Source organism: Lepisosteus oculatus, chromosome 14 (genome assembly GCF_040954835.1).
Source record: "Lepisosteus oculatus isolate fLepOcu1 chromosome 14, fLepOcu1.hap2, whole genome shotgun sequence".
NCBI classification, from domain to species: domain Eukaryota; kingdom Metazoa; phylum Chordata; class Actinopteri; order Semionotiformes; family Lepisosteidae; genus Lepisosteus; species Lepisosteus oculatus.
Genome location: NC_090709.1, coordinates 15474541 through 15502431, shown reverse-complemented (window position 1 = coordinate 15502431; position 27891 = coordinate 15474541). Strand labels below are relative to the sequence as shown.

The following is a 27891-nucleotide window of genomic DNA, read 5'->3' as shown; positions in this document are numbered from 1 at the left end:
AGAGAGCCTGTGAGTTTCAGAAGGGAGATTCAACAAGATTCAGTAAGATTCTGGAGAGGATTCTGTGGACTGTTCTAAAGGGAATTCAAAGGAGAATTCCAGGGCAGGACGGCCCAGGAGCAGAAGGCTCCCAAGGGCAGGACATTCTCACAGCGCGCCTCCTGACCATCCTGAGACTCAGCCCGGACAACCACGGAACGGCCAGTGTGTCCGAGTGCCAGAACTTTCCTTTGTTCTAAGAGTCTAGAGTGGAGGTTGCCAGAGAGTAACCAGCAGCAGGCCTCGTGAACAGGTCGGAACTGTGGACAGCTGAATCACTATTCAGAACTAGCTCTTCATCAGGAACGAACCGGTCCTCTTCCTGACTTGCTGGGACCCACAGTCATCTTTTCTCCTGTGCACAAACTTTGCCAACTAGCCGGACAGTGAGCATCAGCAGCGCACCGTCGCAAGCCGCACAGCACAGCCTGGCACGGAGCCAGAGAGCGCGGATTGGACAGCAACAGCCTGCAACTGTTTCTTTGTGCCCGCAGGAGATCTGAATCCCCAAAGATTGGATGAGTATTCAACTTCAATGCATTACAGCTCGAGAATTCAATTGTTATCCCAACCAGTTGATATCAATTTAATTCCTAAGAGTTATGTACTTGTTTTGAGTATCTAATGTAGAAGTTGTAACCAAGTTCACTTTACGAAACGGTCTAAATGAATGATATACTGAACGTATGTCCTCTTGATATGTGTAACACTTTGTAACTGATTGAATATATACCTTTTGTATTCTGATAACCCTCTCGATAAGATCTGTTAGGTTTACATGCATATTCTATGTATTAATAAATGTATCCTCGTGTATTAGTACCTGTGTGTGTGCGTTGTTTGAGTTATGTCGCATGGTTGGATTCTAAAGCCATCAAAAGAATCAACTTTGTGATTTACTGCTACAATTAATAATTGTCTCAGTAAATGCCCAAACCCTACAGAACTGGTGCCTTCAGAGAGCCACTATGATTACATATTTGGCGTCCCTGAACCGGCTTAATCTACACTAATACACGAGCACCCGTGTCTCGCCAAAGCTGACAAATAAACAGACGGACAAGCCGCACTGCACGTGTGAACAGGGGAATGAGCGAGCGAGCGGGGATAGGGCGCCTCCTGCGCTTAAAAGCTTACAGCACCTGGTATTCCCAGGCGGTCTCCCATCCAAGTACTAACCAGGCCCATCCCTGTTTAGCTTCCAAGATCAGATGAGATCAGGCGTGCTCAAGGGGGTGTGGCCGTAAGCGAGAGCAAGGCTCGCTGGCACCCTTCTTATTGAGAGGACAGCTTCGTCACCTCTTTTACGACGTTGCTTTTTTTCCCTTGCGTTTTTCTCTTCTTCCCACGTTCTCTCTCTTCACTGCCTTCGTCCCCGCTCTATTTCACTTCAGCCTTTCACTCTTACTTCCTTCCAATGAGGACGGAGCTGCGGGAGAAAGGGCGCTATAGAGGATCGCTGTGGAGAGCTGCTGCTGTGCTTTGACATCTGAGCTCTGTGGAAAACGATCTCAATACAATTCTGAAAAACGTGACTCTCCAAACGCCAGCCGAACAAGTCTCCACAGCCGAAGCGCTGTGTCTCTTTTCAGCTGGCGATAAACCTTTCCTCGATCCTTTGCGGACTTGTAAAACTGTTCCTGATCAGAATAAAAAACGCTCACGCTAATACACAAGCACCCGTGTCTCGCCAAAGCTGACAAATAAACAGACGGACAAGCCGCACTGCACGTGTGAACAGGGGAATGAGCGAGCGAGCGGGGATAGGGCGCCTCCTGCGCTTAAAGGCTTACAGCACCTTGTATTCCCAGGCGGTCTCCCATCCAAGTACTAACCAGGCCCATCCCTGTTGAGCTTCCAAGATCAGACGAGATCAGGCGTGCTCAAGGGGGTGTGTCCGTAAGCGAGAGCACGGCTCGCTGGCACCCTTCTTATTGAGAGGACAGCTCCGTCACCTCTTTTACGACGCTGCTTTTTTTCCCTTGCGTTTTTCTCTTCTTCCCACGTTCTCTCTCTTCACTGCCTTCGTCCCCGCTCTATTTCACTTCTGCCTTTCACTCTTGCTTCCTTCCAATGAGGACGGAGCTGCGGGAGAAAGGGCGCTATAGAGGATCGCTGTGGAGAGCTGCTGCTGTGCTTTGACATCTGAGCTCTGTGGAAAACGATCTCAATACAATTCTGAAAAACGCGACTCTCCGAACGCCAGCCGAACAAGTCTCCACAGCCGAAGCGCTGTGTCTATTTTCAGCTGGCGATAAACCTTTCCTCGATCCTTTGCGGACTTGTTAAACTGTTCATGATCAGAATAAAAAACGCTCACGCTAATACACAAGCACCCGTGTCTCGCCAAAGCTGACAAATAAACAGACGGACAAGCCGCACTGCACGTGTGAACAGGGGAATGAGCGAGCGAGCGGGGATAGGGCGCCTCCTGCGCTTAAAAGCTTACAGCACCTGGTATTCCCAGGCGGTCTCCCATCCAAGTACTAACCAGGCCCATCCCTGTTTAGCTTCCGAGATCAGACGAAATCAGGCGTGCTCAAGGGGGTGTGGCCGTAAGCGAGAGCAAGGTTCGCTGGCACCCTTCTTATTGAGAGGACAGCTCCGTCACCTCTTTTACGACGCTGCTTTTTTTCCCTTGTGTTTTTCTCTTCTTCCCACGTTCTCTCTCTTCACTGCCTTCGTCCCCGCTCTATTTCACTTCAGCCTTTCACTCTTGCTTCCTTCCAATGAGGACGGAGCTGCTGGAGAAAGGGCGCTATAGAGGATCGCTGTGGAGAGCTGCTGCTGTGCTTTGACATCTGAGCTCTGTGGAAAACGATCTCAATACAATTCTGAAAAACGCGACTCTCCGAACGCCAGCCGAACAAGTCTCCACAGCCGAAGCGCTGTGTCTCTTTTCAGCTGGCGATAAACCTTTCCTCGATCCTTTGCGGACTTGTAAAACTGTTCCTGATCAGAATAAAAAACGATCACGCTAATACACAAGCACCCGTGTCTCGCCAAAGCTGACAAATAAACAGACGGACAAGCCGCACTGCACGTGTGAACAGGGGAATGAGCGAGCGAGCGGGGATAGGGCGCCTCCTGCGCTTAAAGGCTTACAGCACCTGGTATTCCCAGGCGGTCTCCCATCCAAGTACTAACCAGGCCCATCCCTGTTGAGCTTCCGAGATCAGACGAGATCAGGCGTGCTCAAGGGGGTGTGGCCGTAAGCGAGAGCAAGGCTCGCTGGCACCCTTCTTATTGAGAGGACAGCTCCGTCACCTCTTTTACGACGCTGCTTTTTTTCCCTTGCGTTTTTCTCTTCTTCCCACGTTCTCTCTCTTCACTGCCTTCGTCCCCGCTCTATTTCACTTCAGCCTTTCACTCTTGCTTCCTTCCAATGAGGACGGAGCTGCGGGAGAAAGGGCGCTATAGAGGATCGCTGTGGAGAGCTGCTGCTGTGCTTTGACATCTGAGCTCTGTGGAAAACGATCTCAATACAATTCTGAAAAACGCGACTCTCCGAACGCCAGCCGAACAAGTCTCCACAGCCGAAGCGCTGTGTCTCTTTCACCTGGCGATAAACCTTTCCTCGATCCTTTGCGGACTTGTTAAACTGTTCATGATCAGAATTAAAAACGCTCACGCTAATACACAAGCACCCGTGTCTCGCCAAAGCTGACAAATAAACAGACGGACAAGCCGCACTGCACATGTGAACAGGGGAATGAGCGAGCGAGCGGGGATAGGGCGCCTCCTGCGCTTAAAAGCTTACAGCACCTGGTATTCCCAGGCGGTCTCCCATCCAAGTACTAACCAGGCCCATCCCTGTTTAGCTTCCGAGATCAGGCGTGCTCAAGGGGGTGTGGCCGTAAGCAAGAGCAAGGCTCGCTGGCACCCTTCTTATTGAGAGGACAGCTCCGTCACCTCTTTTACGACGCTGCTTTTTTTCCCTTGCGTTTTTCTCTTCTTTCCACGTTCTCTCTCTTCACTGCCTTCGTCCCCGCTCTATTTCACTTCAGCCTTTCACTCTTGCTTCCTTCCAATGAGGACGGGGCTGCGGGAGAAAGGGCGCTATAGAGGATCGCTGTGGAGAGCTGCTGCTGTGCTTTGACATCTGAGCTCAGTGGAAAACAATCTCAATACAATTCTGAAAATCGCGACTCTCCGAACGCCAGCCGAACAAGTCTCCACAGCCGAAGCGCTGTGTCTCTTTTCAGCTGGCGATAAACCTTTCCTCGATCCTTTGCGGACTTGTAAAACTGTTCATGATCAGAATAAAAAACGCTCACGCTAATACACAAGCACCCGTGACTCGCCAAAGCTGACAAATAAACAGACGGACAAGCCGCACTGCACGTGTGAACAGGGGAATGAGCGAGCGAGCGGGGATAGGGCGCCTCCTGCGCTTAAGAGCTTACAGCACCTGGTATTCCCAGGCGGTCTCCCATCCAAGTACTAACCAGGCCCATCCCTGTTTAGCTTCCGAGATCAGACAAGATCAGGCGTGCTCAAGGGGGTGTGGCCATAAGCAAGAGCAAGGCTCCCTGGCACCCTTCTTATTGAGAGGACAGCTCCGTCACCTCTTTTACGACGCTGCTTTTTTTCCCTTGCGTTTTTCTCTTCTTCCCACGTTCTCTCTCTTCACTGCCTTCGTCCCCGCTCTATTTCACTTCAGCCTTTCACTCTTGCTTCCTTCCAATGAGGACGGGGCTGCGGGAGAAAGGGCGCTATAGAGGATCGCTGTGGAGAGCTGCTGCTGTGCTTTGACATCTGAGCTCTGTGGAAAACAATCTCAATACAATTCTGAAAATCGCGACTCTCCGAACGCCAGCCGAACAAGTCTCCACAGCCGAAGCGCTGTGTCTCTTTTCAGCTGGCGATAAACCTTTCCTCGATCCTTTGCGGACTTGTAAAACTGTTCCTGATCAGAATAAAAAACGCTCACGCTAATACACAAGCACCCGTGTCTCGCCAAAGCTGACAAATAAACAGACGGACAAGCCGCACTGCACGTGTGAACAGGGGAATGAGCGAGCGAGCGGGGATAGGGCGCCTCCTGCGCTTAAAAGCTTACAGCACCTGGTATTCCCAGGCGGTCTCCCATCCAAGTACTAACCAGGCCCATCCCTGTTTAGCTTCCAAGATCAGACGAGATCAGGCGTGCTCAAGGGGGTGTGGCCATAAGCGAGAGCAAGGCTCGCTGGCACCCTTCTTATTGAGAGGACAGCTCCATCACCTCTTTTACGACGCTGCTTTTTTTCCCTTGCGTTTTTCTCTTCTTCCCACGTTCTCTCTCTTCACTGCCTTCATCCCCGCTCTATTTCACTTCAGCCTTTCACTCTTGCTTCCTTCCAATGAGGACGGAGCTGCGGGAGAAAGGGCGCTATAGAGGATCGCTGTGGAGAGCTGCTGCTGTGCTTTGACATCTGAGCTCTGTGGAAAACGATCTCAATACAATTCTGAAAAACGCGACTCTCCGAACGCCAGCCGAACAAGTCTCCACAGCCGAAGCGCTGTGTCTCTTTTCAGCTGGCGATAAACCTTTCCTCGATCCTTTGCGGACTTGTTAAACTGTTCATGATCAGAATAAAAAACGCTCACGCTAATACACAAGCACCCGTGTCTCGCCAAAGCTGACAAATAAACAGACGGACAAGCCGCACTGCACGTGTGAACAGGGGAATGAGCGAGCGAACGGGGATAGGGCGCCTCCTGCGCTTAAAGGCTTATAGCACCTGGTATTCCCAGGCGGTCTCCCATCCAAGTACTAACCAGGCCCATACCTGTTTAGCTTCCGAGATCAGACGAGATCATGCATGCTCAAGGGGGGGTGGCCGTAAGCAAGAGCAAGGCTCACTGGCACCCTTCTTATTGAGAGGACAGCTCCGTCACCTCTTTTACGACGCTGCTTTTTTTCCCTTGCGTTTTTCTCTTCTTCCCACGTTCTCTCTCTTCACTGCCTTCGTCCCCGCTCTATTTCACTTCAGCCTTTCACTCTTGCTTCCTTCCAATGAGGACGGAGCTGCGGGAGAAAGGGCGCTATAGAGGATCGCTGTGGAGAGCTGCTGCTGTGCTTTGACATCTGAGCTCTGTGGAAAACGATCTCAATACAATTCTGAAAAACGCGACTCTCCGAACGCCAGCCGAACAAGTCTCCACAGCCGAAGCGCTGTCCCAGTGGGCATTGATTCGTCGAATATACGTATATTTACGGCGAAATTACGTCTATACGTATATATACGTCGCCTAGACGTATAATCAACGTCGAATTGCAACCGTAAAATCGACGACATGAATAAATGCATATATAACGTCGAAAACACATCTAACACAGTGCCTGAGGCTTTTTACTGTAAATTACGAAGTAAATTATTTTGGCAGTAATTAATTTACACGTGTATAATACATATAGTAAATATAATAAATTAATTACTGCTAAAATAATTTACTTCGTGCACTGTGCAGAGTGCCGTATACTCCTAGTTGCGGCACACACGATACATACAGTAAAAAGCCTCAGGCACTGTGTTAGATGTGTTTTCGACGTTATATATGCGTTTATTCATTTCGTCGATTTTACGGTTGCAATTCGACGTTGATTATACGTCGAGGCGATGTATATATACGTATAGACGTAATTTCGCCGTAAATATACGTATATTCGATGAATCAATGCCCACAGCTTGGCATACAAGGGTTTTGCTGAGGGGGTCTCGCCACCTGCCTGAAAAAAAACAGTAAAATGTTTGAGTGCCTATAGAGTTTCTATTTTTATTTTCTTGACAAAAGTTGATACCATTTCCTGGACACCCCGTCCCCCATCAGTGCGCGGTGCCCGGGGAAAAATCTGTAGGGGGGCGTCTGAAATTCTGAGGGGGGAGTGATATTTCGGTTGAAACGGAGCTGTACGGTGCAGCTACCCAAATGAAATCTCGCAGCTATGCCATTGATTAGTGCTTCATGATAGAAGATAACGACTAGCAATCTGGTATTTGCGATGAAGTTCAGTTTCACATTTTTCGTCACTCTCACGGTTTGTATTGCCTGGAGCGAAAAGTACCATAAGCGTTCATTTTTGCAGCTACATGGACGTTCTGAATCGTTAAGAAAAAAATGTTGTAAAACCAACAGAAAGCACAGACTGCTATAACTAGTCCTAGTTATATAACGATTTTAAGTATAATGATAAACTACTGCAAGGAATCGGTCCACCTGAGCAAACAGGATCGTAATGTTGACACTCAATAACGACACTGATATGTGCAGTTTCTGGACGGATAGCCCTCCTGCCCATCAAACAGACTGAGTGACTGTTCGTGTCATTTAGTGTTGTCTGACCATTGACAAAGTACAACTATTTTTTTAAGGGGGGAAATTAAGTTAGGTAAATCTTTTTGCCCAAAACTGAAGGGGCGACATTCCCCCCTCCCCCCGTGATGCCAGGCCTGTCCCCATCCTATTCCATAATGTCATTATATATAATACCATACAACAGTGACCGATCCTTACTAACTGCATGCGTTAAAATTGCACATCAGCTCATAGCAGGGGGCACATAGCCGCGATGTATTATCAATGTTAAATTTCAACCATAATATCGACAACATTAATAAACGCATACGTTGAGAAAATATCGAACCCAGCATATTTTCCGGTTATATACCACAATGCATTGCTAGTATTCGTTGGTCACCATTTTGGACACGTTTTTCAAACGTAGAAGTATATCCGCAAATATCTCAGCAATCCTCTTTTGACGAGTAAGTATGAACAATAATAATACTATCTGAATACATACAGATCTTTCTTAATATTATTTTGATTAAAATAGTACGTGAATAAGCAAAAAAATGGCACATAAAATAGTGTGAATGGGGAAGATGACACAAAATCGTTTTGCCGTTTCTCTTATTCTTATTCTATGTTGTACTTTCAAACTTTGGGTAATTAGGACAGACTTTATTGCTCAACTGCTATGATGCAAGCCAAATTTTATACATTTATTTCAGCTTTGAGCTTAGTAAACCGTTCATTTTTTAGATTATACTAAAGAAGATATTAATCATCATTTATTTGGGAAGTAATATTATATAATTTTCTCCTAGCTGCGGTGCTGAAGTCCCACCCTACATCAACAGAAAAAGAAATAAAGGAGCACGCAATGTGTTACTTGAAGAATGCATATGCAAGGCAGGGGGCCAGGAGATCTGGACTCTGAAAATAATAGGTTTTTGGTTCTAACTGTTAGGACAATTAGACAGGGTTTGCAAATAGTGGACAAAAATCGTCTTAACTTCCATTGTAATATTTTTTTCTTGGAAATATAGAAGTTGTACATTTTAAAATGTATATTTGAATCAAAATGTGGTTTTGAGTTAGTGTGTTAATGTAATTAGTTTTGTGTTTGTCATTACTATACTGTATATTGCCATGTTACCAGAATTTGTAGCTGAAGTTTAAGACTAGTTGTGTTTTTTATGATTATTGCCCATATGTTGATTGTTGATTGATTGTATACAATGTATAATTTGAAATACGTATGTTTCAGGTGTGAATGTGTATTTTCAGAATAAATTTCTAAACCTACACCTATAAAATCTATCTTTGATGTATAATAGACCTCTAATGTTATCCGTATAATAGACCTCTAATCATATACGTATAATAGACGTCTAAAGTTATCCGTATAATAGACCTCTAACCATATACGTATAATAGACGTCTAAAGTTATACGTATTATAGACCTCTAACCATATACGTATAATAGTCCTCTAAAGTTATCCGTATAATAGACCTCTAAAGTTTTCCGGAACTCCAACCATATATGTATAATAGTCCTCTAAATTTATCCGTATAATAGAACTCCAACCATTTATGTATAATGAACGTCTAAACATAGACGTATAATTGACGTATAACTTTAGACGTATATTAGAATTTCATTCTAGACGAATTGTAGACCACATTTAGACGTCTAAGGTATACGTTTAATAGACGTATATTATACGTCTTTTGCCCACTGGGGTGTCTCTTTTTAGCTGGCGATAAACCTTTCCTCGATCCTTTGCGGACTTGTAAAACTGTTCCTGATCAGAATAAAAAACGCTCACGCTAATACACAAGCACCCGTGTCTCGCCAAAGCTGACAAATAAACAGACGGACAAGCCGCACTGCACGTGTGAACAGGGGAATGAGCGACCGAGCGGGGATAGGGCGCCTCCTGCGCTTAAAAGCTTACAGCACTTGGTATTCCCAGGCAGTCTCCCATCCAAGTACTAACCAGGCCCATCCCTGTTTAGCTTCCAAGATCAGACGAGATCAGGCGTGCTCAAGGGGGTGTGGCCGTAAGCGAGAGCAAGGCTCGCTGGCACCCTTCTTATTGAGAGGACAGCTCCGTCACCTCTTTTACGACGCTGCTTTTTTTCCCTTGCGTTTTTCTCTTCTTTCCACGTTCTCTCTCTTCCCTGCCTTCGTCCCCGCTCTATTTCACTTCAGCCTTTCACTCTTGCTTCCTTCCAATGAGGACGGAGCTGCGGGAGAAAGGGCGCTATAGAGGATCGCTGTGGAGAGCTGCTGCTGTGCTTTGACATCTGAGCTCTGTGGAAAACGATCTCAATACAATTCTGAAAAACGCGACTCTCCGAACGCCAGCCGAACAAGTCTCCACAGCCGAAGCGCTGTGTCTCTTTTCAGCTGGCGATAAACCTTTCCTTGATCCTTTGCGGACTTGTAAAACTGTTCATGATCAGAATAAAAAATGCTCACGCTAATACACAAGCACCCGTGTCTCGCCAAAGCTGACAAATAAACAGACGGACAAGCCGCACTGCATGTGTGAACAGGGGAGTGAGCGAGCGAGCGGGGATAGGGCGCCTCCTGCGCTTAAAAGCTTTCTGAATTCTGAGTACGTACGGGATCCTCGGCCTTGCGCTTATAACAAAGTCCAAGTCCCTTTGCAGACAACAGCAGTTGTCACATGATTGTCTCTGAGGATGTGCGACAATGGCCAAGGAGAGCCCCGATCTGAGCTTGCGCTCACTTTTTGACCAAGACACAGGTGTGTGCTGATTGGTTGAGAGTTTGGCGGGCATTGGAGACCCACGTGGTATTACCACGCCCTGCGTGAGATATGAGTCACTTTCTCTTAACACTTTGGAATGCAGTCCAGATGTCCATTTGGCACTCCCTAGACAGATAGGCGCCAATGGATGACCATTGATCATGATAGCCAGGCTTAGCTAAGTGCATCCCCATCTGGGAGCTGTCCCTTATCAAAAGAAAACATCTTAAATCAGCCTGCATGAATACTTTCTCTGTGGCTGCACCACAGAGATGGAAGGTGAGATGGGGCCTCATTTAGGACAGCATACCACCGCTTAATTCTGTCTTATTAACAAGCATTGCCGCTACAACGGCATCTCTCCTGTCAAACTTCCTCCTGACTTGTTTGACAGGATCTGGGCCGTGGTGAACAGTGGGAAAGACGCCCTGTGGAGAGTGAGGAACATGGGGCTGTTCAAAGGCATCGAGGTCCCAGTCAAGGCAGCAGGTAGCCTGGCCCTGTTCATCACCCAAGAGAACTATTACCTCAGAGATCTGTGGAGAGAAAGGAGGGAGGAAGCAGAAAATCTGTTGGAAATAGAGAGCATAGGTCAATATCTCAAGAAACTGTGAAAAACATTATCATGTTTAAGTAAAGAATGTGATTTACACCAGAAAAAAAGAAATTGTTGCTATGTAACTGGTACCGTGTAAAAATGTAATGAGATGTGATCATATATACTGTTTTAAGTATGTATATTAATGTAAAGCTTTCTAATTTGTGATGTCCTGTATTTTTTTGTGAAAAGAAAATAAAGTTCTTAAAAAATCGATTCACCCAGGGCGAGGCTCGGCCATTGCACTCCGGCTGTGCTGACCCCTGCGAATTCCCCAAATGTGGGAATCTCGACTGCATTATTTCTGGTAGTGGGGGACTGCGTTCGCGCTCTCCCCTGATGTGCTTGGTCCAATATCAGATACGGGAGAGTTAGGACACCACGAGCTGCGATAGGATCCCAGTTCGAAAGGAGTCGATGCCACTGCTGGTTCCCGGTTTCTTTTAGTTAGAGGTCGGGAGAAGCATTTCAAGCTGGTTACACTACTCCTTCCGGACATTCATTCCCTTTTCAAAGTCAGTCGTTTTGCTGTAGTCTGCATTATTTAGGCTGATTATCGAGGTTAGCCTTTATTTGGTCATGGGGGCCTCGGTACTGTATGCTAATTCTCAAGACAGTTTCACCCGTTTTCTGATTGCTAGGTTCTGTACCAGTGCAGACATGTCAAACAGTGAATGGCTGTACCTCTATTGTATCCGTGCTCAATGAATGAAATCAGTAATAAATGAATATATGTATAGTTATACGATAAACAAGTGGTTTATCGACTCATCTTCATTTGCAGATTTAGAGGCAGCTTCGATATTCGTTTAACAAACGTTTTTTTTTTTATATGGGTCACACACATGCCATAGCAACAAAACATCTCTAGAGATGAGGCTATAGATCACCTTTCCATCCTCCAGGTTTTCCTCCCAAAGCCTACGGCACCAACGGTGACCCCTGCTGGCCGAGAAAGCAATAGCTTGCAGCACCCGGTATTCCCAGGAAGTCTCCCATCCAAGTACTAACCAGGCCCAACCCTGCTTAGCTTCCAAGATCAGACAAGATTGGGCACATTCAGGGTGGTGTGGCCGCAAGCGAAAGTTGTGGCGCCTAACTCGCTACTTGAAGCTGTGTGTGGCTGGGGCTCTGTGCCCCCCGAGTTGGACTGAAGGATCGTTCGTGTGCAACTCTTTGGAAAGGAGCCTCTTTCCAAATCGCATTGCGTACCTGGATGTTGGCGAATGTGCTCCCTTGTGTTGGCTTGTCCCGCACTGGAGGAGAACAAACAAACTGCTCGGAGGAGCACAAGGCAAGTCTTCACAAGACAAAAACCTCCAGTGCACAGCACTCAAAACATTTCTGGGCTGTCGCGTGTTTATTTCAGCACATAAAGCGCACCAGTCCAACACGTCGGCCGGGCGCGCGGCGCCTCCGCCCTCTTGTGGCCTTGCGGCGTCAGAGCGAGAGGCTCCTTCTCGCTGCCTTTCCGCTGTGTTGCAGAGCCCCGAGAGGGAACCTGGAGCGCACACTTTGTGGGGGGCGGGGGACCGCGTTCGCGCTCTGCCCCCGGTCTCTTGCGCGAGTACTAAATCTCACGGCGCCAGCCAGCGGCCAGGAGACAAGTACAATATCGCGGGACAGGGGGGCCTCGTCATTGATTGTTACATATGAGACGGGGATTAGGAGGAGACCCCGACTGATTGGTAAAGGGGAACACTAACACCAGAGTGACACCCCCGGCGTCTCTTTTTGAGAGACGCCCTGGGATTTCTTAATGGCCAAGGAGGGTCGGGACCTCGGTTTTATGCCTCCCCCGAAGGACGGCGCCTGTTTGTGCAGCAGAGTGTCGCCATCAGGAAAGCCACACAGACCGCAGGGTGAGCGCTCCCTACTCCCAGTCACACCTCTTGCAGTAGCAGCAGCAACCTGAGCTTTTCCGGGGTGAATCTCCCATCCGGGTGCCGGCTAGGCTCACACCTGCTGGGCTGCCATGGGTGAGCCCAGTCGAGAGTCGCAGGTTGAGATCTAGTCACCGGGGAGAAACGATACAAGCAAAGGATTACTCGGCTCCCAGCACTTGAAAAGACCGACAAATGACTTGTTCCCGCCGGAGCTGAATGTACCTGAATGTTGTAGTGGTTTGATGGGTTTACTGAGACAATTATTAATTGTAGCAGTAATCACGAGGTTGTTCGTTGGGGCTTTTAGAAAATCAATCGTCAGAACAACTAACAACGCACACACGCGGGTTCAATACACGGGATACATTTATTAATATAAACTGTGCACCAAACATATACTAGTCTGCCAGGATACGAGTGGCAGACCTTACTGTGAGGGTTATCAATATACAAGGTATATAATCTCGAAGAGATGCAAACACAAAGAGATACACAACAGAGAATATATGTCAATATATATCGTTCGGTTACCAAATCGCTAATCAGTGTTATTACCCACTGTTACTCTAAACTCGGAAGTAAATACATTACTCATGAATTAAATTGATAACAACTTGTGTTGAGGTACAATTGAATTCTCGAGCCGCAATGTAGAACATGGGGTTTACTTATCCACTGTGTATGGTTTTGGAATCTCCCGGCACGAACACCAAACCAGCTGACAGGCTCTGTTGCAGCCTCTGTTGCAGCGGTTGTCCAATGGGCGTTGTGTCGGCGTTCTCTGGCTACCGGCCAACCAGTCAAGGTGCAGCTCGGAGTAGGACGGGCGGAGGAATCTGACTGCGGCGCGCAGGGCAGTCGTTGCTCCGAGGGGATCTACCAGCAGTCCGGCTGGCTAGTAGAAAGTCTCTATGCACAGATGTGACCGCGAGTCCTCACAAGTCACTCTTTTGCCTGGGAAGAAGCTGGTTCGTTCCCGGTCCAGCGCTGCTTCTGAATAAGCTATTCAGGTTGTCGACGAGGGTCCAACTGTAGGCTGCCGTTGAGCAAGCGGAGCATTCACGTTGGTAGAATTCTGAGTACGTACGGGATCCTAGGCCTCGCGCTTAGAACAAAGTCCAAGTCCTTTTGCAGACAACAGCAGTTGTCACGTGATTGTCTCTGAGGATGCGCGAAAATGGCCAAGGAGAGCCCAGATCTGAGCTTGCGCTCCCTTTTTGACCAAGACCCAGATGTGTGCTGATTGGTTGAGAGTTTGGCGGGCATTGGAGACCCACATGGTTTTACCACGCCCTGCCAGTCCCTGATTGGTTGGTCAAGATGAGATATAAGTCACTTACTCTTGACACTTAGGAATGCAGTCCAGATGTCCATTCGGCACTCCCTAGACTGATAGGCGCCAATGAATGACCATTGATCATGATAGCCAGGCTTAGCTAAGTGCATCCCTGTCTGGGAGCTTGTTCCTTATCAAAACAAAACATCTTAAATCAGCCTGCATGAATACTTTCTCTGTGGCTGCACCACAGAGATGGAGGGTGAGATGGGGCCTCCTTTAGGACAGCATACCAACACTTAATTCTGTCTTATTAACAAGCATTGCCGCTACAATAGCAATTCAAATACAACAGCCACACTGCTGAAACCATATGTTTTACACACCAGACAGGCCCCCTAACCTCATACAACCTTGCTGTGGCTGTGACCCCTTTCTTTATTTTTTTATGATGTTTTCAATATGGCACCATTAGACAGGCCGTACATGGTGATAGGAGGGTGCTATTCACGAGTCAATAGCTCTTCAAGCACAACAGCCACAGTGCTGCAACCAGGTGTTTTACACACCAGACAGGCCCCCTAACCTTATACAATCTTGCTGTGGCTGTGTCCCTTTTCTTTATTTTTTTATGATGTTTTCAATATGGCACCATTAGACAGGCCGTACATGGTGATAGGAGGGTGCTATTCACGAGTCAATAGCTCTTCAAGCACAACAGCCACAGTGCTGCAAACAGGTGTTTTACACATCAGACAGCTCCCCTAACCTTATACAACCTTGCTTTGAGATGTGGAACATTTCTTTATTTTTTAATGATTTTTTTACTGTAATCAAGTGTTGTGCTCATTAATAATAATAATAATAATTGCTTACACTTATATAGCGCTTTTCTGGACACTCCACTCAAAGCACTTTACAGGTAATGGGGACTCCCCTCCACCACCACCAATGTGCAGCATCCACCTGGATGATGCGACGGCAGCCATAGTGCACCAGAACACTCACCACTATCAGTGAGGAGGAGAGAAGAGAAATGTAGCCAATTCAAAGAGGGGAATTATTAGGAGGCCATGATTGGTAAGGGCCAATGGGGAAATTTGGGGATATTGTCAGTATCACTATACTGGGGCATTAGGACCCACATGGACCACAGGGTGAGCGCCCCCTGCTGGCCCCACTAAGGAACTAAGGAACCTTAGTTTTTCCCGGGAGGTCTACCATCCAGGTACTGACCAGGCTCACACCTGCTTAGCTTCAGTGGGTTGCCAGTTGTGAGTTGCAGGGTGATATGGCTGCTGGCCATAATCAGCAGCCTTCAGTACTGAAGCAGGTGTGAGCCTGGTCAGTACCTGGATGGGAGACCTCCTGGGAAAAACTAAGGTTGCTGCTGGAAGAGGTGCTAGTGGGGCCAGCACCACCATTAGGCAGGCCTCCTGACCTTTCACAGTCATGCTTTGTTGTGTGAAACTTTAATTATCTTTTTAGGATTTTTTGAACATGGCAACTTCCACCGAGATGGGTGGGGGGTGTCGGGGTGCTCTTCAATAGCTTTTTCATCTATACACACAAACGGATGTAACCAAGACACTCAGAACCTGTCACGCAGGGGCTGACTGCTGAGGATAGGGATCCAATGCGGTGCCCTTGGTAGGGTTGGCGCGAGACGCAGGCATAGTCGGAGTAAACAGGCAGGGGTCCGAGTCCGGGAAGGCGTATGTCGAAGAAAACTCAGTCTTCACTCAGGTTGGGAGATTGTCAACAGAGATCTTTAATACAATCAGCTGAAGGGGAGCATATCACAGAGAAAGGGTTTCCCCTAGCACTCAAGACATGCTCACTGGACTGAAGTTATACTGTCCTTTTTTATACATTAAAAGTAGGCAATACTTTAACATATCAAAGGAACATACAGGGAAAGGGGCAGTGTCAGAAGTCAAACAAACAGGACAGGGGGGTGCCATTTGGCATCCTACAATCTGTTTCAATTTTCTCTGGTTGAATGGGTGTGAGGAATCACAGGCTTTAGTTTGCACCTAAGACAGTGGTCTTAGGTGCGAACAGAAAACCTTTCCCATGCATAGTCACTGTCCTGACCTTTTGACTCGGTCTTCCACACGTAGCACAGGCGTAGGCACAGAATCGACAGGCGAAAGTGTAGTCGAGGGACTGGCAGGGGTCGGAGTCCGGGAAGGCGTAGAAGTTGCGTCGGTGTGGATTCAGAAGGCAGAGGCGTAAACGAAAAGTCAGGCTGGGGTCAGGATCCGAGAAAGCGTAAAACAGGCGAAGGTACAAAATCGAGTGGCTAAAGCGGTAGTCGGAAAAGCGGGGTCGAGGTCCAGGGGAGAAGTCGTAGTAAGGCAAAGGTGTAGGTAGTACGTAAGCTCCGGGAGAGAATCTCAATCGTGAGCAATGACCGGGGGGCAGATGAAGGTTTAAGCAGAGGCCTGATTGACACGTGCACGTTTGGTACGGGGAGAGCTCGTAGGAATGCGGGAGCACTTGCCTGCGTGAGGGAGATTCGTGGCAAAACCAACAGAATCAACCTGAACTCACAGAAAAACAAGAATGCCCCCGAGACACCTGCACCCCCCTCGGACCACTCTGGTATCAACACCCCCAAACCCATCCATACCAGCTAACAAGACTCAGAATCGGTGCAACCCTCCAACCTGGACCAAGAGCAGGATGGGACAAGAACCTGCACCACACTACGCACCCCTCATCCAGACCAGCAGGACAGCCAGACCACAGACAGCACCATCATGTAACCCCCCTGTTCATTCCAACAGAAAAGCCGAACTGACCCCCACCAGCATGGCGACGCTGCAGCTCTGGTCACACCAGCAGGCCCAATGGGCTCAGAGCTGGGGGACATACAGATGCAGCCATTCAAAATGCGTGGGCGATACCGCATTATTTTCCGGTACGCTGTACGCAGTCTACCGCAAGTTACCGGTAAATACCGCGAGTTACCGGTAAATACTGCTAGTTACCGTAAATTCTCCTATAATATGACAAGCAAAATAATAGTATCCGGAATTTCGGCAAGGTGGAGCTAATAAAGCTCAACCTCTCATGTTTGAGCTGTGGCCATCAAAGTCTTTAACGAAGATATTACTAATAGTATTAATAATGAATGACTTTGGACAAGCTGTAAGTGTAAACTCAAAGTATTGCCCTGGTCAACATTCTTTTTTTCATTGACCGTCTTTGTAAAAGTAACACCACAGCATTTCGCAATCACGCATTTGTTTCCAATCATGCAAAGTACAGTAATTTTTGAGAATCGATTCACCATGCCTTTCACATGCTCATAAAAGAGATTGATTTAGGAACATAAACATATTACTGTATGAAAACTGTACTGTATACAGTATGTATATGTATATTTAATGTCTTAACTGTGCCCGTTTAAGTATTGAATATTCATATCTAATTTTACCACTGAAGGGAAATCTTAGTAGCTGAGCATAAAAAGAATAGGAGCATACTGCAACGCGTGTGAAGGCCATAAACGATATTAATTTTGGAACATAAACATACAGTATATGGCTGGTCTCGGTACTTTAAAGAAAACATACACGAAACATGGTTTCATTATGACCAGAATCGGTCTTGAGATATTTTTAACTTGATTTACAGTATTTGAGAGGTATGTCTTAACACCGATACTACAGTGCTTAAGTACTGCTCACGTATATGTTTCTAGGTTTATATTATGCATTTCATACGATCAAATTACTTTTGAGCAACTAATAAGAAGCGCGAAACGGTATGCGTTTTAGTTTCGTTTTGTGCTGGGACCCGTGGATTGATTAGAGATATCAAGTACATACAAGTCATTTTTTAAATGTTGTAGTTCGTCTTGAAAAAATGTTACGAGTACATCATCTATCAACAATTACACAGGTTCTGTTTCCATATTGCGGATTTTGGTTACGTAATATTATTTTCTAGATTTCACGTTGTGAATATATGATTTGGGCAAACAGAGACGCAAAGAAGTACATTATTGGTTGTTGTTTTTTTTTTTTGCAGTTTTATCTAGAACAAGCGATGCTTAAACCTTTGTCTGATTCTTGTGAAACTACCCACACGACAGTTACAGTACCTAGGAGTTGACTTCAGTGATGTCACTGATGGGATGTTTCTAAAAATCCATGGTCTGTGATTGAAACCTGTAAAACCGGTTTAATTCGTCACAGCCAGCACTCTTCAGGTGTGAGGGTCTTCTGCTCAGAATGAAACGCTAAAATGTTTGTGTATATTCTAATGGTAGTGGGGGCAGGGTGTGTGGGAACAGCTTTGGTTGAAATTGCATTGGAGATCTATGTTCTTCACACCTGAAACATTTTCTCTGAAAGCATTTTCTCTGAAAGCATTTTCTTCGCAGTTTAACCGATCTTGTTACAGCATGTTACAGTTTACTATTATTAACCATATTAATTTTAAGTGCTTAATGTAAAATCTTGTAAAAATATATTTTCATTGTTCAAATATACATTAAGTCTGACTATCATATAATAAGTTAAATACAAAACTAAAGAAAAAATAGGGTTAAATATAATTTTAAATATTTTGCTAACAATGTTAACTGTTTATGAATAATAAAATGTATTAACTAAGGAGTAGGATGGCACAGTTGTTAGTATGTTTTTTGTTTTGTTTCTTTTTCATAAATACAACAGTAGTACCTGATGTCTCAGTGGCTTTCAAAATTAAATTATGCATGCAAACCTGTGAACTAGAAAGATAACTAAGATATCCATCCATTTATAATGGTGGCAAAGTGGTTAGCATTGCTATCTTGCAGCACTGGGGTCCTAGGTTCAATTCCTGCCATCCTGTGTGTGTGGGGTTTACATGTTCTCTCTGGTTTTTCTCCATATGTGTGATATGACTCCCTCTCGCACTCCAAAACATACTGGTAAGTTAATTGGTTTATGGGAAAACTGGCCCTGGTGTGTGTGTGTTTGTGTCTGTCTGTCCTGTGATGGACTGGCGCTATGTCCAGGGTGTATTCTGCCTTGTGTCCGTTGCTTACTGGGATAGGCTCCAAATCCTCTGTACTGGATAAAGAGATTAGAAATGGAAGTAAAGGCACTGTGCTGATGGAACTATACACGGTGTTAGAAACCCACTATGAAATGGCAGCATCTCACTGAGAATAAAATATTTTATAGTGCTGGCTTAAGGAAACAGCCTTTCCACCTCTCTTGCACATCAGTATCCATACCTAGTTATTTAAACAAATTGCCTCTAATTATAAACATCTTAATATGCTGGCTCTGTGGATCCGCATCAGCTATGTTTGCCCATTCCTTCAATTCATGTGCATCCAACACACAGTTCAACGCTAGCAACTACACAAAATCTAAAATATGAGCTCTACTTGCCACTTACAATACCAACAGTACCAGCTAACTTTAGTAGTGACATTTTCATGGATCTTTTTAACAATAAAATTTACAACATCAGACTTCAGACACAATTAAACAGGCCTCAAAAAAGTCTGGTACAAACATTTTCAGCATGGAATAAACCGTTACTTTAATGGTATAAACCTTAAATGGATTCATATTCTCAATAAGATTTGGTGCTCAGTAACATGACTTAGAAAATGACAGAAGACATACGTATCATGCTTATCCTTCTATTTTTCATAATCGTAAACTCCTTAAGGCAGTTACATTTTCTCTGTTCTGACCTGGAGTTACAGAGAAATTTAAATTCTAATAAGAGATTTGTAATGAGGAAAGTCATATCAATCACTCATACAGTACCAGGATTTGCAATTACAATACAAATACTTTCTTTCTATATGTGTTTATTTTGCAGTTTGAGTCTATGGCATTCCTTTGGGGGTCTATACTCCAAGGCATGACTTTTTTATGGGAACATGACATTTTTTTAAACATATATTTTTGTGGTAGTAGGGCGCAAAACATCAGTATTTACTGCTATTAATCACTGTACGATTTATAGTTGAAATCTGAGCCTAGATATAAAGTTAGATATAAAGTTAAAATCTCGACAAAGCAATGTAGGAAATACAGAGAAAATAAATCCTTTCTGACATCTAAAATCAGTTTCGATCAAGGTCTCTAAAACGAACAAGAAAAAGAGGATTTTCGGAGGGCAATTACGCTGTGTTTATATAGAATAAGTGATTTATGAGCAATCTAATTTCTTGTTCGTTTAAAACAGTGAAATGTCAGCTGCAAAAGATCGCACCAGAAACAACACTCTCTCTGCCTGTCATAGACGTTCAGGAAAGGCTGAATGAAGTCATGTCAAGTACAATAATTCGGTGATCAATAATAACAGTTGTATTATATCCATGGAAATATATTCATTATATGCCAGCGAACCTCACCGTGCCAGGCCACCACTGCGTCACAACACACAGCTGCCAGTGCACCTCTACATACCCGACCACCACTGCATCACACAGCTGCCAGCGCACCTCACCGTGCCAGGCCACCACTGCGTCACATAGCTGCAAGCGCACCTCACCATGCCAGGCCACCACTGCATCATAGAGCTGCCAGGGCACCTCACCGTGTCAGGCCACCACTGCGTAACACCACATAGCTGCCAGCGCACCTCACCATGCCAGGCCATCACTGAGTCAGAGATTAAATAAAACCTCACTCGCACCAAATAAATTTATATTTCTAAATATCACAACATGATCGAATTTAAGTCATTTTAATAACAATGAATAGTCACCTAGGCGTTACAATATAAAAATTTATATTGATTTAAATAACGTTTTGATTTAAATCGCAAATGCGGGTTTAAATATATGTGTTTTTTGATTCACAATCAGACAAATGCAACATAAATTGATATCTTTGTCTTCTAAGTATCTTAATAAACTTTCAGCATAGCTTTCTCCCTGTTTAGATTTATTTTGGGATCAAACGTGGAAAGATTAGATTGTAATCGTTTTTATTTTTTAAATACATTTTAGAAAAGTGTAATCTATACTAAAAAGCTGTACACCACCTGCTATAAAGATACATATTGTAATACTTTCGGGTTCGAATAGGACAGACACAAGAACTTAGACTTGCGGAGTTAAAGCAAGTAAAGCCTTGATTTTATATATCACCTTTAAAAGTGGCATCTCAAAGCAAAGTAAATACCCAACACTGATTGTACCCATCTGTCATGCTAATAAAGCAGCTTGAATTGAATTGAGAGGGGGGGGGGGGTATATTTGCTTTGTGTATAAAGTACATTGTGAATGTTTTCACAGCCTTCACTTTGTCGTTTTTATGCCATTTTTTGACCACGCACGAATATTCCTATGTCCGTATCTTCACAAGGGAATCAGTGCGAATTTTAATACTAATTAAATGACCGCGGGCACTTTCCACCCCCTCTACATTCTCAGAGTAGAACAGACTAACCTTCTAATGAAAGACGGTCCACCCCCCACGGACAAGAAAAGTGCCCACAGGCACTTAAACTTAATATGGTCAGTAACAGTAAACAGTAACATGGTCAGAAGGAGCACGTACAAACGTTTCCGAAATAACCACATGTAAGACTGATGCTTAAAATGTTTAGGGAGAAAGTGGAATACTGGTGTGTATTTTTTCTTTAAACTACCAATACCAGCCATATACAGTCTGTAACGTAGGGATTTCTATATGTCTTTATTTAGTGGTTACATTAGTGACAAAGGCTAAACTTTTAGCTTCAGTAACGTGTACATATCTCCCCTTTTTATAAAACGACATGGTTGAAAACTGTTCCAGAGCCACTGTTGTTTCATCAGTGAAAAGTACATCATGAAATGCCTCTCCCTGTTCAATCCACTGGAAAAAAGAAAAGGAGCATAAAGCTTCTGATGGTCATAAACGATATTCATTTAGGAGCAGCATCAGAGGTATGTTTTTAACTGCACTGCATTGGAGAGAATACCATAGTGTGTTTTTTTTTTTTACTCCCTGGTGGAAACTGGCTTCCAGAAGAATCAGTATGGCTCAGAGATTAAATAAAACTTCACTCACACCAAACAAATGTATATTTCTAAATACCACAACATGATCGAATTTAAGTCATTTTAATAACAATGAATAGTCACCTATGCGTTACAATATAAACATTTATATTGATTTAAATCGCGTTTAAATCACCTTTATTTAAAACCCATAAATAAAGCTGATACTGTTTAGACTTTTAATTATTTAAAACTGTATTAAAGCAGCACGATACACAATGCAACGTAAATCGCTATCTTTGTCTTCTGTGTAATAATGTTCACCTCTCTGTCCAGCAAATTTACAATAGTAATAATAATGAACTTTATTGTATATGGCGCCTTTAAAGGTGGCTCCTCAAAGCGCTTTACAGGTTAAAAACAATACTGTTAGGCTGGGAAAACGTTTTTTTTTTAAGAAATACAAAATGAGATATAATGATATGTTCCGGCTTAGACATTAACGAAGAGCATAACGCGTGTACTGTATACACTGCAAGTACAACCCCCCTCTCTGCAGGAGTGCTGGCTGTGACGAACTGAACCGGTTTCACGGGTATTTTCAAAGTAGGAGGCGAGATTTCCAGCGAAAGACACCTCCCCCCCCTCAAAAACCCAGTAAGTACAGTACTTACTAGTTAAAGGCTAGGCTCCTCAATGAAATCGCTTTAACATGCTAATGCGTTGCTGTAACAGTCCGGGCGTGGCAAGCCTCTAATTTCAACCCGACTACGGCGAAAGGAACCCTTCTTTCATTAGAAGACAATGAACATATTTTAGCCCTGAATGAATTAATAGCAAACATGGTTTACATAAAAGACATTTTTCCAAGAAAGTTTAGCCTTTGTCACTAATGAAACCACTAAATAAAGACATAAATATAAAAATCTTAAGATTTTTAAAATACATGACTTTGCTAAAATTTTTTTGAAAATAAAAACAATTACAACCGCCAGGGGAGAGAGAGAACAGGGGAGGGATGTTGGTTTTGCATAAGGGGCGGGGCTATGGGAATTTGGTCTGTTTGGGAATGTGTAGTTACATGTTCTGGCTGTTTGTGAATTATCGTTGTTGAGTATGGAGTGTTGAGGTATTGATTTTGTGTAATGCTTTATGTTGAAAATTGAGGTGGATTTTGTTTATGATAAACAGGATAAACTGGGATGGGAGGAAGGTTTGGTTTTGCATAAGGGGCGGGATTATGATAATTTGAGGAATTTGCGAGAGTAAAATTGTTTGATATATTTGATTTTGTATTGTGGTTGTTATCTATGTTTTTGGTTGGTATTATGTTTATATGGTTGTTTTTGTTGGTTGGTTGTTATTATGGTTATTAATAATACGATCTATAGTTGAAATCTGAGCCTAAATAAAAAGAAAAAGCAAGTGATTAGGTTTATGAGCAATCTAATTACTTATTCGTTTAAAACGCTATATAAAATAAAGTTTATTATTAATTTGCTGGACAGAGCGGTGAACATTATTATGCATAAGACAAAGATAACGATCCTGATCAGTTTAGAAATCTGTGTACGCTGTAAGGTTTTTACTTCTTAAACTTTTAAAATACACGTTTTGAATAGAAAGAAATCCTCTTCCTGGTACAGTATGTATAGCAAACCAGCACGTCTTTTTTTCTCCAATCAGAGGGGTGTCAGATGGTGTCAGCCAATCACCATTCTGAAGCCCTACCATAATCTCTGGTATGGGGAGACCCCAGAATTCTGTCCCATAGTTTAGACAGATGATAGATACTTTTATTGATCCCGTGAGGGAAATAAAGTAAATCATTTTCATTTTAGGAAATTATTAAACGCTCGGTTAAAAGCAAAGGAGATTGTCTGTTATAGTGGACATAAAAACAAGAGTTCGCTGGCATTATATCCTGGAAGACACAGACCGGCGCCAGACCAGTAAAATGCCTGATGAACTAGGGATTGGACAGTTTCCAAGTGCTTGTACAATCGATGGAAATGTTCAAATAAATGTGCAAAAGAAAGAAACAAAATAATCATTTATTTCTTTATCATATTGGCTAGCTAATGTCCTCTCTTTGCTAGTTAGTGGCTGTGTTTCTGCGTTGGGTAGCAACGGGTGACTGTTCTCAGGCGGAAGATGTAAACAGCTTTATGTTCGTGTTAAATAATTTTTTTAAATTAAAATTCATTCCATACAGCAATCGCATATTTGGGTACCGTTTCATAAAACTTTCATGCTTAAAATGTTTAGGGAGAAATGGAAAACTGGTGTGTATTTTTTCTTTCAACTACCAAGACCAGCCATACACAGTACAGTTTACATACATACAGTAATGTTTATGTTCCTAAATTAATATCGTTCATGACCTTCAGATGCGTTATGCTCCTCTTCTTTTTATGCTCAGCTACTAAAATTTCCCTTTAGTGGTAAAATCCATATAAATATTCAAAACTAAGCGGATTAAAATGTGCACAGTAAAGACATTAAATGATTAAATCTTTGCACTACCAACCAATGCACCACGAGTGCCCCTGTCGGTCATTTTGGCCAGCCAATCACTTACCGCGGTGCCCTCCGGTGCCCTGCGGTGGCTTGTGGGTAGGTTACTGTACCGCGGGTTTTTACCGCGCATTTTGAATGGCTGCATCTGTACTTAATTGGCTTTATGATTTGGTATTGATTTTGTATTGTTGTATTATTAACTTTGTGCTTTCTGTGTTTTTATCGTATTGTGGACTTATTTTTTAAACAAATGCTTACAAAGGCAGACACGGCACACATCTGTTTATACCAGCGGTGAATTGTACATTTTTATTAAGTACAATCTACTGTGCATTTTTGGGAGTATAACAGATTCGATATAAAGTGGCAAAAATCTAAAAGGGGAAAATACCCAAGACTGCGTGTAAAGCCCTTGTTGTGGCTGTTGTTTTATTTTTAGATAAAAATGGCGTAGTGTGCACGAAATGTTGCAGAAACACAATCTAATATTTTAATAACTGTTATTTTAATAATTTGATAAGTATGAGGCCCCAGATCCAAATCTTCGGTTCTGATTTTTTAAACATGATATCTTCCCTTCCTCTCGATGTGAGCAATTGTTTTTTTTTTCACATTGCGATCCAAAGAGCCTCAGACGCACAGTCTAACAGTAACCAAACCAGAATGGATTCTGCTGGGAGCCGGACTGAGCTCATTCTCACTCCCTGTGTTGAAAACAGAATTATCTCTTCCCCGAACATCGTCTACAGATCACTTGTGTGCTTTTAACCTTCTCGCAGCTACAGGCGAGACTGAAGCTGGAGATGTGAAGGCACCCGCTGGTGCATCTTCTCCAAATTTCACTTCTCTTTTTTTTTAAAGTAGATATAGCCCTGAAAAAAGCATTAGCTTTATCAGTTTTTACATTAATCGATTTTGAAACAAATATTATATTTTTATTGCAATTTACATAATAATAATAATTATTATTATTATCATCATCACTTACACTTATATAGCGCTTTTCTGGATACTCCACTCAAAGTGCTTTACAGGTAATGGGGAATCCCACTACCGCCACCAATGTGCAGCCCCACCTTGATGATGCAACGGCAGCCATACTGTGCCAAAATGCTCACCACACATCAACAATCAGTGGGGAGGAGAGCAGAGTAATGAAGCCAGTCCATAGATGGGGATTATTAGGAGGCCATGACTGGTAAGGGCCATTGGAAAATTGGGCCAGGATGCTGGGGTTACACCCCTACTCTTTCAAGAGATGACCTGGGATTTTTAAAGGCCAGAGAGAGTCAGGACCTCAGTTTTACTTATCAGCCGACGGACGGCACCTGTTTACAGTTTAGTGTCCCCGTCATTATACTGGGGCATTAGGACCCACATGGACCACAGGGTGAGCGCCCAGCGACAGAAACCAGATGGTACTGTGTGTCGGGCTCGGCTGCAAGCAGGACAATGATGTCACGGGGACAAAGTAGAAAAAATCAGAACGGTTCTGTAAAAGACCTGTGTCAGCTGTCGGTTCGCAGTCTGGACTCTAAATCCATCGATCTGATTTCAAATCTCTCTAACACCTGAGCTGTGGCTTCTTTTGAGTAGTTATTCAGGAGAACATTATGTTAATCGTATAGATGAATCGTTTAATATATTCAGGTGGATAGCTACTTCAGCATGCATATCTGCAAAGAAACAAGTAATATTGTAGGTTTATTCCATGCTGAAAAGAGAAGGGAGAAAACAAACCTGAAGAAGTTTTCATAGCTGAAACGTTGTGTTTTCTCTCTTCTCTTTCAGCATGGAATAAACCTATTACTTGTTCCTTTAATATATTGTTCGGTTGAATTCAAAATGCTTTACTACTACAAGAGAGGATTATAGTATGGAGGATGAGACAAATTTATGATTTCTTGGAAGAAAATGGTTTTACTTTGCATTCGAAATGAATCAAAACTTTTGCGTGACACACAAGCCCTTTGTCTTTTTTAAAGATATCATATTTTTAAACAGACAAGTATAGAAAAAGTTTTTTTTTTTACTTAGAAATTTTGGATGGGGGTGATGCATTACTAGTAGTGGCACTGAGGTCACTATGGTGCTGTTGAGCACCATAAGGTTAGGGCCAGTGGTGTAATGTATAATGCATCTGACTTTGGATCAGAAGATTGTAGGTTTGACTCCTGTCTGACTCATGTTGCTTTTAAACCAGTAGTAGATTTTCTTTATGTAAATTAACTGCAGCTGAAAGCTATAGAAAACACATTGGCTAAATTGCAATGAACTGTCGAACTGTTTTGCACGAAGCTGCAGACTACTTAACACGGTACTGTCTGAAGATCAGCTCCTGCTCTGAGCTCAATAGCAATGCAAAACTGTGCGTAACAAAGCTGGCGAGCAGCTGAACTTGTGCTAAATAGTCTGTTCGGTGATGAGGGTTCAGTACTGGCGTTGTTCTAATTAGCACGAACTGCACAGGCTGAATCAGACAATTTCAAATAGTCTGATCAGTGTAGGACAAGTTAATGAAGAATTATTACTTTGTCTGTCTCTTGTTTGTATATAAATGAATGTCTCTGACAACTTAATGTTAGTTTTTAATTTAGTTTTACGATGTTGGTCAGGCGTTGACATATGCACAAACACACGAAATGTCTCACTCCTGATTCAGCTCATGAAGCAATACGAGTGAAGCAATTCCTCCTGCTTCTCGTACAACCATATCAGAACAGAAGCCCGTGTCACCCCGCTCTGATTCAAGAGCGACTCACATCTTGACAGGGTGCTTGGCATGAAGGGGGGGTACTGTCACGCCCTCTGCAGCCAGAGGGCGCTCCTTCTCTGTCCTGTCCCTAGTTTCCAGCCTGCTGTCCTTCCTGTCCCTCTCTTTCCCTTGGGCTATATATTTCCGAGTCTTGCACTCTGTCGTTGCTCAGCATTGACGTTTGGATGTCCTGAGACCCGCCTAGCACCAGGGCGCCCCACGTCCGCTCCCTGAGGGCATAGGTTTCTATATGGCATTCCTGAACTCTTTGCACTAATGAGCCCGGGCCTTTTTCCCGTCTCGCCGCTACGCATATGGGTCTTTTTCCACTCTCCTACTCCCCATGGTTAGTCCCTTTGGACGTCCGTGACAGGTGCCCCTTTGGAATGGTTTTCAGAAAATGTGAGAAAAGGAAAGTTATGTACAGTAAGCTCTCACACACAGCTCTCAAACACAGCATTAGAGATTGGAATCTGATTGTAAAAAAAACTGCCCGTCTCCCCGCCATTTAACGTTGCTGTTGTTTTTATTTTACATATTGTTAGCATTTTAATGAATTGTTAAAAGATTTATACACAAATCGCTAAATACGAAACGTAAAAACCCAACTGTAAGCAATTGACCATTCATATTCCTGAATTTTAAATACCTATGTTTATCTGTCTCCAAGTGCCTGGTGCAGCTATTTTGAAAGCATACCTCAAGGAGGACTTTACACGCAGTCTGGGGTATTTTCTCCTTTTACATTTTTGCGATTTTATATCGAACCTCGTATACTCCCAAAAGTGCACAGTAGCTTGTACTGTGTGC

The 27891-nt window shown here is 43.8% G+C and overlaps 7 non-coding genes and 4 pseudogenes across 7 annotated transcripts; 1 reads left to right on the top strand and 10 right to left on the bottom strand.

Annotated features, from left to right (window-relative positions):
- Positions 1-1169: 1169 nt before the first annotated feature.
- Positions 1170-1288, bottom strand: LOC138245508 (5S ribosomal RNA). The gene has a single exon (XR_011194118.1). It is a non-coding gene; the product is annotated as a 5S ribosomal RNA (ribosomal RNA).
- Positions 1289-1825: 537 nt separating this feature from the next.
- On the bottom strand, positions 1826-1944 carry LOC138219000 (5S ribosomal RNA; annotated as a pseudogene).
- A 537-nt stretch (positions 1945-2481) lies between these two features.
- LOC138216265 (5S ribosomal RNA) lies at positions 2482-2600 on the bottom strand. Its single transcript, XR_011179977.1, has one exon. It is a non-coding gene; the product is annotated as a 5S ribosomal RNA (ribosomal RNA).
- Positions 2601-3137: 537 nt separating this feature from the next.
- LOC138217028 (5S ribosomal RNA) lies at positions 3138-3256 on the bottom strand. The gene has a single exon (XR_011180741.1). It is a non-coding gene; the product is annotated as a 5S ribosomal RNA (ribosomal RNA).
- Positions 3257-3792: 536 nt separating this feature from the next.
- On the bottom strand, positions 3793-3901 carry LOC138218863 (5S ribosomal RNA; annotated as a pseudogene).
- Positions 3902-4438: 537 nt separating this feature from the next.
- On the bottom strand, positions 4439-4557 carry LOC138217482 (5S ribosomal RNA). Its single transcript, XR_011181194.1, has one exon. It is a non-coding gene; the product is annotated as a 5S ribosomal RNA (ribosomal RNA).
- A 537-nt stretch (positions 4558-5094) lies between these two features.
- LOC138217247 (5S ribosomal RNA) lies at positions 5095-5213 on the bottom strand. Its single transcript, XR_011180959.1, has one exon. It is a non-coding gene; the product is annotated as a 5S ribosomal RNA (ribosomal RNA).
- A 537-nt stretch (positions 5214-5750) lies between these two features.
- Positions 5751-5869, bottom strand: LOC138218973 (5S ribosomal RNA; annotated as a pseudogene).
- A 3391-nt stretch (positions 5870-9260) lies between these two features.
- On the bottom strand, positions 9261-9379 carry LOC138218524 (5S ribosomal RNA; annotated as a pseudogene).
- Positions 9380-10861: 1482 nt separating this feature from the next.
- Positions 10862-11026, top strand: LOC138243584 (U1 spliceosomal RNA). The gene has a single exon (XR_011192239.1). It is a non-coding gene; the product is annotated as a U1 spliceosomal RNA (small nuclear RNA).
- A 623-nt stretch (positions 11027-11649) lies between these two features.
- LOC138243995 (5S ribosomal RNA) lies at positions 11650-11768 on the bottom strand. Its single transcript, XR_011192609.1, has one exon. It is a non-coding gene; the product is annotated as a 5S ribosomal RNA (ribosomal RNA).
- Between the last annotated feature and the right edge of the window lie 16123 nt (positions 11769-27891).